Here is a 13135-nt window from a genome sequence, read left to right as displayed (position 1 = left end):
GCTTCAAATAAATGTCTCCCGTCAGACTCCTGGATTTTGGGGTCCCTACCCATTAGAAAAACTGACCTTTGTCCAATCCTTGCTGCATTTCAATGAGAATTTCTCACAAAAGCACAGCATCATGGCCATAATTCTTTAATCATACTAGCGGAAAAGAATTAAATGACTCACTATGGACTCAACCTCTAAATCCCCCCTAGACCAGGCAGCCCTAAATCCTTTAATTCTCTACAGAAAAACCAAAACTCAAGAGATTAAAGAAATGTAGTTCAGAAGCTAAGAGCCAAACCACCCCATTTCACTTCTACAGAGAAGGTGGTAGCTTCTGACTGAGTCTTGTGGGCAGGCTAGGTGCTAGAGGTTCAAGCTAGATCTAGAATGATTCTCCTTCATTCATTATTCTTGATTCCTTACTTAGCTTGCTGCTCCAGCCTTGGCTCTCATGATGCCTTCCCCTCCTCAGTCAGCTTCATGCATATTTTTCCTTTGCTCCTTTGGACTAGTTTATTCCCTCCTGTGCCTATTCAAATCTCATCTTCGGAAAGTGGCTGAAAGGCAAAAGGTTGACTGGCCGTATACCAATGGTCCATTTTTATATCTCCATACTGTTTCTTTCTTGAAATTCCAATCTATCTTTTCTGGCACTTCCATTCCCTAGGGTGCTAATTCTCCCGGATGAGAAGGATAGGACACATGGGTACTTTGCGTCTCAGTCCCTGAGTTGGTTGAGGACCTAATTGATGTAGAAAATATGATAGTACACAAGGCCTAGCCACGATGGATATTGAAAGGGCTCTGAAGGTTTGAAGCAAAGTATAAACATGATATACTAATTAAAGACCCCCGAGTCTGGGCTCAGGACCCCTTACTCTGGCTGACTGGCCATTGTCTGGGATCTGTGTTGCTCATTACCAGCTTTGCTCCTAGGCACTGGACTTTCCAACCCCTCAATTCTTAAGACTCTCTCCCAAGCAATGGATGAATTTTAATCTACATCACTGTCATAAATATCCTCATCGATTAAATAATATAATTTTAAAATGTGTCTAATATAGGTTATCCTGTTCACTAGCCATGTGAGAGCTCAGGAATATTGATGGAAAGGACAATTTCTAAGAAGGGGCAAGATACCATCTACAACATCCTTAATGGGGCCCCATCACATTTCAACCCTTTGTTTGCTACCTCATATACACTCATCAGTGAAACATCTCTGATAAGAAGCTGAGAATGTTGTCTGGGGCCAGCACCCAGGGAGCAGCTCCTGCTGAGAATGGAGTTAATCCTCCTCCCAAAGAATTCCAAGCCTAAATAGCAGAGCCTAAGAAACACAGGTCCTGGCAGGCAAGTCCAGGGGGAGCCTGGGTGACAGTATGATTGGAATGTGACCCCCCCCCCAAGCTAGCCCATCAGTCAGCACATTCCACCTGGACTTAGGGCAAGAGCAGTAGCTGCAGCCCCAGCCCTCGCTGGAAAGAACAAACTCTGCTGAGAAATCTGGGTATGAAGAATTAGAATTTATCATGCATGTGCCCACTTCCAAGACATTTTGCAAAGCAAAACAGGAGACTGAAGATGTGGCTGAAGGTAGGGACACTCCTCATTCTCAGATCTCCAAACCCATCATATGCCCACTTCATGCACCAACCATCATCCCCATGTGACCCTCTGAACCACCATCTTGGATTCCTTTGTCTCCCCAGCATCCCCTAGGAGAAGCAATAGAGTTAGAAGGGTAGAATGTGGGGGTTGGGGGAGAGCCAGAGTACCTTAGAAAGTACAATGTTAGGGCTGGGAGAAATGTTAGAACATAGAATCATAGAATTTTGAGTTTGGAAAAAACTTGAGTGATCATCTGATCTGATACAGTCATAAATGTTTCCAAATGAGTTTTATTGATGCATTTTGGTTTTATATAACTATCATCCCCAGGTAATATCTATCATCCCTACTTTGTAACAAAGAAAAAACAAGCAAAATCAACTGGAATTAGTGACTGGCTTTGGCTATGCATCATTTTACACCAGTGTTCCCCCACTTCTTAAATGGAAGGAACCCTCTCATTTTACAAAGAAGCAGAGACCCAGAAGATAGAAGAAATTAGTTCAAGGCCTCACAAAGATTTAGAATTTATCTCCTGCCTTCTAGAGCAAGACTTTCCATTATATCATGTTGCTTTCAAATTGAGGGACAAAGGAAATGATGACTCCTCTCCTAGGAGATGTGAGGCAAACTATATGTACCAGGGGAAAGATGCAGGTGTGTGCTCAGGGGTTTCAGCTGCCAGGGCTGTAGAGGTAGGTTTCCATAAGTCTGGGAGGGAATAAGAGGAAGGGCAGGCAGTTTTGAAAGCTTTGTCTACCCCTGTGGAATCAGAGACACGTCAATCAGGTATTCTCCAGTGGTTCAGGACTCAATTGGGACATTCAAGTCTCTAAAGGAAGGGGTACATCCTTGATGACATTTATGGTGTATTTCAAGTTTGAAAAAGTCATTTCTCATCTCAATTTAGCCTCAAAACAGCCCTATGGAGTAAGTACTGTAATAGGTAACATTATCTCTATTATACAGAAAGGAAAGTTAAGTCCAGGGAGCCTTCCTAAATTACTTGCCCAGGGATACACAGCCAATAAGGTTAGAGATCATGTTGGAATTCAACTCGGGACTTTCTGACCTTATCCAATGGGTCACCAACTTCATTATTATTGTCATCATCCTTATTATCACCATCATTTCTAGTACTATAATTATTATATCCAAGATAGACAAAGCAAGCTCTTATAGAAGGTAATTTGAGGGTTCAGGGGACAGGCTGCCTTCTAAAGTATTATCTGTACTCCTTTAGCCCAGCACAATACCTAACATTCTTACATACTCAATGGAATGTCTTCCCCTGGGTTCATCATTACCTGCTCTAGGCACTTACATCACAATTCTCCATGAGAGGGGAAATTCTCTCTTTCTTTCTCCTTCTCTAGAAAGGAGCTTGTCAAATAAGAACTTTCCAGAATAAGGACTAGCATGGAGGTCTGGCATGAGAGGAGAAGGTGAGGAAGAGATAAACAAATACCCCTCTAAGAGCCCAAGAATGGCTCTCTTCTCTCAGAACTACAAAATCAGAGGATTTCCCAATTTCTTACCTCTTGCCATTTGCCTAACCCATGTCCTCTATAATTCCATCCCCTCTCCCTTGCTAACTAGCTAGGGAGCCAGCAAACCTCTTTCCTATAATTCAGCCAATATAAGATCTGGATTATAAAGCCTTACTGAGCAACTAAGAAAAAATTCTTGCCATTCTCCCTCTTACTACCTTGCCTGTGACTTTAAGCAAAATATTTGATCTCTCTAGGCCTCGGTTTCCTCAAATATAAAATGAGAAAGTTGGATTAGATAATATCTTAACAACTCTTCTCAATATCTATGAACTGCCCACCTACCCACCCAAAATTGGTGTAAGTGAAATAAGGAATGAGGAAAACTAATATCCAGGAGCAAAAATAAAATAAATCAGATACATCAAAATAAGGTACAGAGCTTTTAAATGGTGAAGTTACCCAAGATCTATGGATGATCCAACCTCAAGCTCCATGCCTTAGCCCTTGCTGAATGAACAACATTAGCTTGCTAGGCATATCAACTCTTCCTAATTTTATAGTGATGGATCTGGAGTCATGAAGACAATTGGGCAAGTCCTATCTTGGACATTAGCTATGGGACCCCAGGCAAGTCACTTAATTTCTGCCTGACTCAGTTTCCTCATCAGTAAAAAGGGGAGAATTAGTAGCCCCTACCTCACAATTGAGACCACATTCTAAAGCCTCCACTGAAAAGATTTTAGATATCATGTAGTCCAACCCCCTCATGTGACAAATAAAGAAACTAAAGCTCAGCAAGGTGATGTGACTTGCATGGGGTCCTATATAAATGGCAACACAGGGTATGACTCAAAACTTGTCCAATGTCATCGCCACCTTATGTAATTTTTCCTAGGCCTATAATGTCATCGCCACCTTATGTAAATTTTCCTAGGCCTAGCTTGATCATTTTCTCTAAATCTGGAATAACCGTTTTCCTGTACCATACATTCTCAATTCTCAGAACACTTCATCCTCCCATAATGATTCAAATTTCACCTCTGTGGGCATTTTGAATTAAGCTCATTAGACTATTCAACTAACTGAGTTTCCTTTTCATACAATCATTTAGCTTGCCATGAGTTAGAGCTGACAGTATCCTGCTGTGTTGAGAACTTAGAGGAATTAAATGAGAAATTGACTGCTTTACTAAAGGAATGAGAGATAACAGTTATTTGTTCACAGATCCAGAAAACATTTCCTTCCTGACTCAGTTCCTTATTATTTACCTTGCTTTTTTAATTAAATGTGTTTTGCTTTTAATTGATGTTTTATGTAGTATTTTCTGGCATAAAAATATATTGGTAGGAGGTTAAGCTAAGCTTTTAAATTAAGTAATGGTTAAGACATTACTCTGAACCTTGGCACAGTTCTGAGTTGGGCTGAATTTTCATAGAATTGTAGTACTGGGATCTGGAAAAGACCTTGGAATTCTTTTGAAACTAGAACACATTTGAAACAAAAAGTTCTTTTGCTTGCTCTTTTTTGTGATGGTGAAAAATAGGAAATTAAGAGAATGTCCAACAATTGGGGAATAACTGAAAAATTATGGTATATGATTGTGATGGAATACTATTGTGCTATAAGAAATGATGCTCTTAAAAAAAACCTGTGAAGATGTTTATGAACTGATGAAAAGTGAAGCAAGCAGAACCAGGAGAACATTATACACAGTAACAGCAATATTGTTTGATGATCACTTGTTAATTGAACTATTCTCAGCAATACAATGATCCAAGTCAATTTCAAAAGTTTTGTGATGAAAAATGCCACTCACCTCCAGAAAAAGAACCGATGGAGTCTGAATGTAGATCAAAGCATTTTTGTTACTTTTCTTTTTTTTTTTTTTGGTGGGGGGGAGTTTTTTTGGTCTGATTTTTTTTTCAATATGGCTAATACAGAAATAGGTTTTGCATGACTTCTTATGTAGAATCTATATCAAATTGCTTGCCTTCTCAAGCAGGCAAACAGGGAAAGGGGAGGGAGACCGAGAATTTGGAACTTTAAACTGTTTAAAAGATTGTTTAAGGTAGCTCAGTGGATTGAGAGTCAGGCCTAGAGACTAGAGAGTCTGTGTGACCCTGGGCAAGTCACTTGACCCCCATTGCCCACCCTTACCACTCTTCTACCTAAGAACCAATACACAGAAGTTAAGAGTTTAAAAAATAAAAAAAGAATGTTTAAAAAAAAGTTTTTACATATAATTGAGGAAAAATAAAATAAAAGAGAGAATGGAGAGAGAGAGAGAAAATCATTTGCCCTTATCTGTTGGTCACTTACCTACTCCCTACTGGGGAGCCACTCTTGGTCTTACATATTTGTGTTAATTCCCTACATATCTTGGATATCAGATTTTTTCTGTTATATTTGAGATGTTATCCATTCCTATAAAGAAACAGAATGGACAAATGACCAAGAACTCAATTTTCAACACATTTCAATGAGATGTGTTAAACATCTACCCTGTATGGTCCTATTCAAAGCTTTGGAGATACAAAGATGAAAAATAACGATCCCTTTCTCCAAGGAACTCACATATTAGTGGGGGAATACAAGAGACACACAATAAATATAATGAAAGACAGATTGTGATAGAGACAAAGGCAAGTTGCAGATAAAGCAGGATTAGTGTTCCCTTTCAGTGGGGGAGGGTCTGTTTTAGTGACTAGCCTCTGCTATTCCTCACAAGATGCCCTTCATCCAGATTCCAGGCATTTGTTCTCTTTGAGGATCTGTGCCTTTTGGCTTCCTTCAAGTTCAAGATAAAATCTCACCTTCTACAAGAAGTCTTTTCCAGTCCTCCTTAAGCTGGTAACTTCATTTTGCTGATTCTCCCCAGTTTATTCTGCGTATAGCTTGTTTGCATGTTGTCTCCTTAGGAACTGTCTTTTGCCTTTCTCTGTATCCCCAGTGCTTAGCACAATGCCTGGCACTTTGGAGGTACTTAATAAAGGTCTGTTGACTGACTGCTCTGAGGGCCCTCTTAACTGGATTTGGAAATTAGTTAGGAACTCCCACCTCCCTCCCTTCTCCATCCTTCACCCCACCTTCCCATATTTTAATTCTCTATGTCCCGGTAAAATTCCAAGGAAGGGAACTAGCATACCAGCAAGGGTGTGCTGGAGCCAGCTTGCAGTGGAAAGGTTAGTTTTTCAAGGTGAGCATTTACACCTCAGAAACCAGCATATGCTACAGATTGGGAGTTGATTGAATGTTTATTGAAGATCGGGAGTTGATTGAATGATTGAATGAGCCTGAAGGAAGACTCATTTTCCCGAGTTAAAATCTGGCCTCAGACACTAATACGACTCTGGGCAAATCACTTAACTCAGTCTGCCACTATTTCTTCATCTATAAAATGAACTGAAGAAGGAAATGAGAAACTACTCTGGTATCTTTGCAAAAGAAAACCCGAGGAGGTAACTAGGTAATTCAATGGATAGAGCCGGGCCTGGAAATAGGAGGACCTGGGTTCATACACTTCCTAGTGGTGGGGCCTGAGCAAGTCACTTAATTCCTATTGCCTTAGAACAAATATTTAGGAAAGAAAGAGAGGAAGGAAGGAAGGAAGGAAGGAAGGAAAGAAAGGAGAGAGAAAGAAAGAGAGAAAGAAAGAAAAAGGAAAGAGAGAGAGAGAAAGAAGGAAAGGAAAAAAGAGAGAAAGAAAAAGAAAGAAAGGAAGGAAGGAAGAAAAGAAAGAAAGAAAGAAGGAAGGAAAGAAGGAAAGAAAGAAGGAAAGAAAGAAAAAGACAGAGAAAGAAAGAAAGGAAGGAAGGAAAGAAAAAGAAAGAGAGAGAGAAAGGAAGGAAGGAAGAAAGAATGAATGAAAACCCCAAGCAGGGTCATGAAGAGTCAAATGATTGTTTAGGCTTAAGAAAACAAAATGTTAATAATGGAGACTAAACTTAATAGTAGGTTATGTGAGACTTGATTGTTAAAACATTTACCAGCATACCTTCAACACTCATTTCCAAAATTCTCTTCATTCAATACTCCAAATCCATATGTTATCTATATAATAAATTTCAACAGTCATGGCCTCTGGGTATATACTCAGAGCTATTGCTAGGCCTTCTTCACAGATGTAGAATGAATGGGAAATCCTGATCATTTCAGAGCATGACAATTTAGGACTGATAATTTGGAGCACTTCCACAGCAGGGCAAACCATGTATTGAAAGACCTAAAAACCTGCCCTATAAGAATCGGTTGAAGGATGGATGCTTATCTCAGAGAAAACTTAGGAGAGAAATGGAATGAAACTTACTCTTCTTGGCTCTGAAAGGAAGTATTAGATATAAAGGATGGGAATTGAAAGAGGAAGAAATAGAATGGATGGAGGAAAGAATGTCCTAACAAGAGCTGTCCCAGATGAGAATAAGCTGCTTCACCAAACAGTCTTATCTGTGGAGTCTTTCAAGACAAGCTAAATAATTACTTTTCGGGGTGTGATAGAGGGCCTCTCCATCTGAGTATGGATTGAACCAGATGCCTCTGAGGATCATTTCTGTTCTGAGACTCTGTGATTCTATGGCCTTTGGAGTCAAGCTGGGAAGGATGATGAGACAGACAGCAGGGAGAGGGAAAGGAGGAGGAAAAATTGAAATAGCTCTGGGAGCACCCAGAGGCCATGGGCTGTTGAAATTTATTCTGTGAATAACATATAGATTTGGGTCATTTTTCATGGCCCCTTTTGGAAATTTCTTCCTTTCTCCTTGCCCCCTTGGCATCCTCAATGATACCTAACCCTTCACAGAGTCACTGAATGTCAGAGTTGGAAAGGGATCAGAGGCCATTCTCCAGTACAGGAATCCTGGAAGTGAGTCCTGAGGTGTGCTGGTCACTGGCATTTGGCCTGACTTAGGGAAGCAATGGAACAAAATTAGAGTGGAGAAGGGAATGGAATGCATGATGAGAAGCAAAAAGAGAACCTCAACTTAGCCCAGAAATAAACCAGGCTTAACCTGGTCTTCCAGGTTCTGCTCATCAGACACCCCCAATTCCAGATGCATTCTTGCCAGGGTTCCCATTTAGGAGCCCTGCACTTCTGTAAGACTTCATTAACCCAGCAGGGGCTAACGAAGAGTCTTAGGAGCCCTAGTGAACACAGTCTGGGCTGCAGGCTTCCCAGTGCCCTTTCTATGAAGGCAGAGCCCTCCTGAGCCGCAGTATTTGCCAGGAAAATTTCCTTCCAGAGAAATAATAATGTAAACACAACCACCAGAGGAATGTCAGACCAAAGTAAGAGAACAAATTGTTTTTTGAATGCTTGTTCATATGAATGATTCCTATACAGATAGATCACAAATGATTCTTATGTGTTCATTAGGGCTGCCTCTGGGTAGGGTGGGGGCTTCCCTCCCAATTTGGCAAAAATTTGTTCCAGTTAGTCAGAATAACTCTATGTACTTGAAAGTTATTTTTTAATGCATGAGATTTATTTTTTTTAAGGTTTGTCACTAGTTCCAAATCCAAATTAGTGAGATTGGACTGGAAGTGACTTCCCCTCCCTGTTTGAGTTATTTATGTGTCATGAAACCCTTTCCCCCATGGTCCTCCCCACTCCACTCCCCAGATGACTGTGGATTGAGTCTGGCCAGTTTTACAAACCCAAGTTTGCAGTAGGTAGGGCCCAGAATAATACTGGACCAGACAATTTGGCCTTGGTACATTGGGAGAACAGGAAGAGTGAACCTAAGGAACTGTCAAGTTAGATCATCACCCCCAAATCTCTTCCCAAAGAGTAGATCGATGGAAAGATTAAGGGAAGGGATTTTGTGTCTAGAACTCAGCAAGGTTGGCTATTCAGTCATGGAAAAGATTAGGCTAGCATTCTTTTCCAGAAATTAAGTGCAGGAAAAGAAAGGAGAAGAACCTCATTATGGACCACATCATGATCTTACCCTGACTCTATTTTTCATGACTTAATCCATATTCTAAAACAGTCCTGCTTTTCAATGTCTTTTGGACTCGGTTTCCCCAGTGAAAGCCCTCAGACCCCTCAGATATATTATATCCCACAGAGATATAATATATTGTATGCCTTATAACATTCCTCCACTCTCTACTGAAAATTTTACAGATCCTCCAAAATTCATGAGGCACAACCGAATATGTGTAAAGATAAGCATGGTTCTAACCATCAATATTCAATCCATCCAAGATGGTTATCTCAATGCCATGGGCAACCATCTTCCAGCACTACTTGTAATCCATTTCAATAATAATGTTCTAATGGAAAACATCCTGAAACAGGCTACTTCAGTGCCTAAAGATGTCCAAATTAAGCACAGGACAATTCACAATTCTACATAAGCACGGGCCACACATACTCTTATTATATAAACAAATTCACATAAACCAACAAAATGGCATTGTTAATAGGAAATAGTAGTAACAACTAATAGAAACACTGCTAAGAGCACTTTATAGTATATATAATACTGTATATAGTCTATATATGGTATACATACTACATATATAAGTATATAACATATGATATACTATGTACATACTATATATAATTCATAGGGCCTTATACAATAGATGTGTAATGTTAGCATATATGCAAATAAATATAACCAACAAACCAGAAAAAGCAGAAACCGTGTGATAAAAATTGGCATGCACCAATTGGAAAACATGGTCCGAGACCTGGAGAAACAACATCGGCTTTCAGGATGGAGATTTATTTAAAACTTGGAGTCTCCCTGAATCCTGAGCATATAAAGAAAGGCTAGATCATGTTTTTTTTAATTGAGTTGAAGTAAATTGAAAAAATGTGTATAAACAGACTTGGGACTATTCAAAAATGTTGTCTACTAGTTAATTGTCTACTAGTTAATTATTGGAGAGGAGACAATTGTTAATTGAATTCTATGTTAATTAATTAATGAATACTTAATTGTGAATGATATTGTATGGTAGATAATAATTGAATACTAATTATAGATTCAATTTTAATTGTATTGTATACTAATTAATTATTTGATTCTATGAAGTTATTGTTTCAGTATTTAGCATGAGATGCTCCATATATACAAATGTGTCCATGCATATATACATATTATACATATATTACATAGCTGTATAACTGATATCTATGTGTTTAGGTGCATGGTGTGCACCATACATATATATATATGTGTGTGTGTATATAGTGAGTATACAAACAAAACATACATATAATAAATTTCCTAAATGGATTAGGCTGCCTCAGGAAATTACAGGCTCCCCCTCGATTTGAAGCCTTCAAGGAAATTGGGGGGGGGGGGGGCCCATGCCTCCCCCAGTGCATTGTAGGAATTCTTATTCAGAAAGGTTGGGTTGGAGTAGATGGCCTCTGGTGACCTTCCAACTCTGACATTCGGTGACTCTGTGAAGGGTTAGGGTGTCCTTGAAGATAGCAAGGGGGAAAGAGAAAGGAAGAAATTTCCAAAAGGGGCCATGAAAAAGGAGACAGAGAATCAACTGGGAAGAATAAAAGAATGATCGTGTAGCCACAAGAGCCCAGTTGAGATTTCATAACAGGAAATTATAATAAACTAGAACAACATGGAGACTTTAGCTTGTTCCTGCAGCGTTTAACATCTTAGGAGTAGAAGCTGAGAAGACAGTTGCAGTGGATGACCCCAGGATGATGGATAGCAGGTTGTGAAAGACAGAAGGGCAACAGGCTACCAAATCAAGGATGGAACACAGCAAAGAGTTAGGCTGGACAACTATAGTATCAAGGATGTGAAAGGAAAAAAGTCCTAAGATTCTGTGCTCCACCAAGATGGTGGCCCCCTGCCTCACGTTTGGCTTTGAATGGAAGGAACTCCTTCTCTTTCTCAGGCTTAACATAACTTGTTATTTCAACTCATGCTCCCAAGACCTGATCTCCAGACCTTCATCATCCTGGTGTCCTCTTCTGGATACCTCAGTATTTATCGATATCCTTCCTAAAATGTGGCTCTAAGAACTGACTATAACATTTCATTTTACAGATCAGAAAACTGAGACACAGAGAGGTTAAGTGATTGATCCAGGGTCACACAACTAGTAAATGTCTGAGGCAGGATTTGAACCCTCTTCATTTTGACTCTCAAGTCCAGAGCTCTATTCATAATGTGATCTAACTGCCTAGTTTTTATTTAAGTTCTCTTATACATACACACAATTTATTATTATTTAAATATTTATCGCATGTGTATTAAAATACATTTTATATATTTACATATATATAAGCATGTATATATATATTAACATACACCTGTCCAATCAAGATTTAGCATTTTATTTTTTCAGGGAGAGAAGAGGGAGTTTATATTTATTTCATCCACTTAGGGAACTCCCAGAGTGCAACCTGTGAATCCATCAAAGACAAAAAATGTACTATGACACCACCAAATAAATCACCTGCTCTGGGTCCCCCAGTCAGTAGTGTTACAGGTGGGACTTTGAACCAAGTTTCCCAGTCTTCCATCTACTATGGAATTTTTTTAAGTAAATTCTTTTTAAAAAGAAAAACAAAAAAGCAAGAAAAACGAATGTAGTCCTAACATGATAAACACATCACTAGAGTTCTTTTTCTGCTTTTCAGGATGAAATACTAGACAATTTGGTCAAATAACTGTGACTGTCAATGTTACTTATTTTTTCCTGCTTAGTCCCAGCCTCAAAAGTTAAGTCTTCACCTCAAACTTTAGCCAGATACTCCCTGACTTTATCCTGATTGAAAGATCCATATTCCTGTCTACATGGCCAGCATGGGTATGTCAAGAATGCTTAGGCACACACTAATATTGAAAAAAAAGTGGCAGCTTGTCTTCTGTGCTTTTATTTTTTTTTAAATAAAATTTAGTTGCTTTTTAAAACATTTAAAAATATTTTCATTAAACTGTTTTTTAATGTTTTAAATGTTTTGGTTTGGTGAATAAAAATAATGTCCTTTTATAATAGAACATTCGGTCAATGTTCACTTTAAAAGAGGAAAACTCTTTCCCAGCTGTGTGACCCTGGGCAAGTCACTTAACCCCCATTGCCTAGCCCTTACCACTCTTCTGTCTTGAAACCAATATACAGTATTGATTCTAAGATGAAAGGTAAGGGTTTTATAAATAAATAAATAAATAAACAAATAGATAGATAGATAGATAGATGGATAGATAGATAGCCAGACAGACAGACAGATAGATAGATAAAGTAAAAGAGGAAAACTCAAGTCCCTTGGAGACACACCTTAATGAGATGTACTGTATTGACTTCTGATGGGAAATAAGAGGGAGCTTCATTTTCCCTTATGAAGCCAGGTAGGTTAACCTTCCAAATAACCCTAGATTTCCCCTACAACCTCCACAACTAACAAAAGTGGCACCTGTTTTCCCTAATCTCTGCTTTATACATATTTTTCTATTACTCAACAGCTGGTTCTGAGACTTCTGGAACTTGAAATCATCCATCTTTACCCTAAATTGAGATCCCTCTAGTCCCATAAACCCATCCCCTACTCATTCACTCTCTTGCCAAAAAAAAAAATAATAAAAAAAAGGCATTCTTGAAGACTTGGGGCAGAGTGGGGTTTTTGCTCTCCTAGAAGAGGTCACTGTGCCTCTAACTAATGATGCCACTTTGGCCAAGGCAGAGATCTTCTTGGGTTCTCAGTTACCCCATCCATAAGAAAGGTAGGTGGCCCATGAAGAAAGATCCTTTGAGATCGAGGCTCAAGAATAGGTTTCTGCATCAGATTAAGTACCAGAAGAGAGAGGTGGTAAGTTTCCTAACAACACTGAGATTTCATGAGTTCTGGTCCTGGGTTCCTTCCACTCCCCTAAACTATTTGCCCCTTAGAAATTGGAGTTTGAAGAAGACAACAGCTCAGGGGAGTAAGACCCAGGGATGTGAGATTGTCCTGGGCTTCATCTACTCCACTTACCCCCTTATCTTCAGAATGAAAAACAATGGCAGAACCCATAGCTTAGACTATACACTCATACCCTATTTCCAACCATAATTGATTT

The sequence above is a fragment of the Gracilinanus agilis genome, chromosome 2 (genome assembly GCF_016433145.1).
Source record: "Gracilinanus agilis isolate LMUSP501 chromosome 2, AgileGrace, whole genome shotgun sequence".
In the NCBI taxonomy this organism is placed as follows: domain Eukaryota; kingdom Metazoa; phylum Chordata; class Mammalia; order Didelphimorphia; family Didelphidae; genus Gracilinanus; species Gracilinanus agilis.
The sequence above is the reverse complement of the archived record's forward strand: the minus strand, read 5'-3'. Positions refer to the sequence as shown.